The sequence below is a fragment of the Austrofundulus limnaeus genome, unplaced genomic scaffold (assembly GCF_001266775.1).
Source record: "Austrofundulus limnaeus strain Quisiro unplaced genomic scaffold, Austrofundulus_limnaeus-1.0 Scaffold264, whole genome shotgun sequence".
Taxonomy (NCBI): domain Eukaryota; kingdom Metazoa; phylum Chordata; class Actinopteri; order Cyprinodontiformes; family Rivulidae; genus Austrofundulus; species Austrofundulus limnaeus.
This window is the reverse complement of record NW_013952666.1, coordinates 440,596-441,627: the sequence shown is the minus strand read 5'-3', so window position 1 is coordinate 441,627 and position 1,032 is coordinate 440,596. Positions and strand designations below refer to the sequence as shown.

General features: G+C 37.6%; 1 protein-coding gene across 3 annotated transcripts in view; it reads right to left on the bottom strand.

Annotated features, from left to right (window-relative positions):
• Nucleotides 1-1,030, bottom strand: part of senp7b (SUMO specific peptidase 7b) — a gene marked incomplete at its 5' end in the record, with an annotated part of 29,719 nt that extends 28,689 nt beyond the window's left edge. For all 3 annotated transcript variants that reach the window (XM_014020715.1, XM_014020716.1, XM_014020717.1), the window contains 1 exon segment: nucleotides 385-1,030.
• Nucleotides 1,031-1,032: the final 2 nt, after the last annotated feature.

Below are 1,032 nucleotides of genomic sequence, written 5' to 3'. Positions count from 1 at the left end.
GATAGATAGATAGATAGATAGATAGATAGATAGATAGATAGATAGATAGATAGATAGATAGATAGATAGATAGATAGATAGATGTTTTCAAACGAAAATCCAACATTCCGTCAGTCTGTAAATTCGGCATACTAATTTTAGTTACTTTTTACAATTTATTTAACGAGTTTCCCCATTGGGAACACCAGCCAAGACGTAAACTGATATGAAACACAAATAATTAAAAAAAAAAAAAAAGTGCTCGTTTCTGTAATTAAAGTCAGGTGGGTTACTTTAGCACCGACTTGTAAAGGCATTTCTGCTTTATTTGAGTTCTTTCATATTTGGTCTTACTAACTTGAAGTGTTTGCTTTCATTTAGGACGTTTTAATTTGGACAACCAACCTCCAGCTGTGAGACGCTACACTACAGCAGCTAGCTTAGCTACGCAGTTAGCCTGGCTGCTAACCGGTGAGCTCAGCTATCTGCCGCCGGCCCGGTTCCGCTGAAACTTCGGTGAAGTCTCCGGTCGGTCCATGAGGATCAGTACAAACACAGTCCGGCACAGAAAAAAAGACAAAAAAGAAGGAATGTTTTAAAAACAATAAATTTGCTTGAACCCCTGGATCCAAGCGACAACAAACAGAGTGCCTGACGTCGCGTGACGCGATGACGTCACGAATGTATATGTCCCATTGACAAAAACAGAAAGGAGTCAAAACGGGACTTTTTATAGGTCTTGGTATGCCATGTAAATAATTTATGTGTAGGAAATTCACCAACGAAAATTAGAAGGGCTTCAGGAAATTCTGTTAGTCAAAATGAGAAATTTTCATCCAATTACTCAAAAAACTTACTGTTGTCTGAAGAATTGTATGTTTGTTAAAATTATAACAGCCTGCAAAAATCAAGAAGCTAAGATGACCACGGCGTCCAGGAAATTGATCTTTTTAGATTTAATCATTTAAAAATAAAGCAGTTTTCACTGCCATGTGCTGCCCATATTTCCTTGCCCCATTGACTTTTCCAAAATGACATGTCATCTATAGTGCT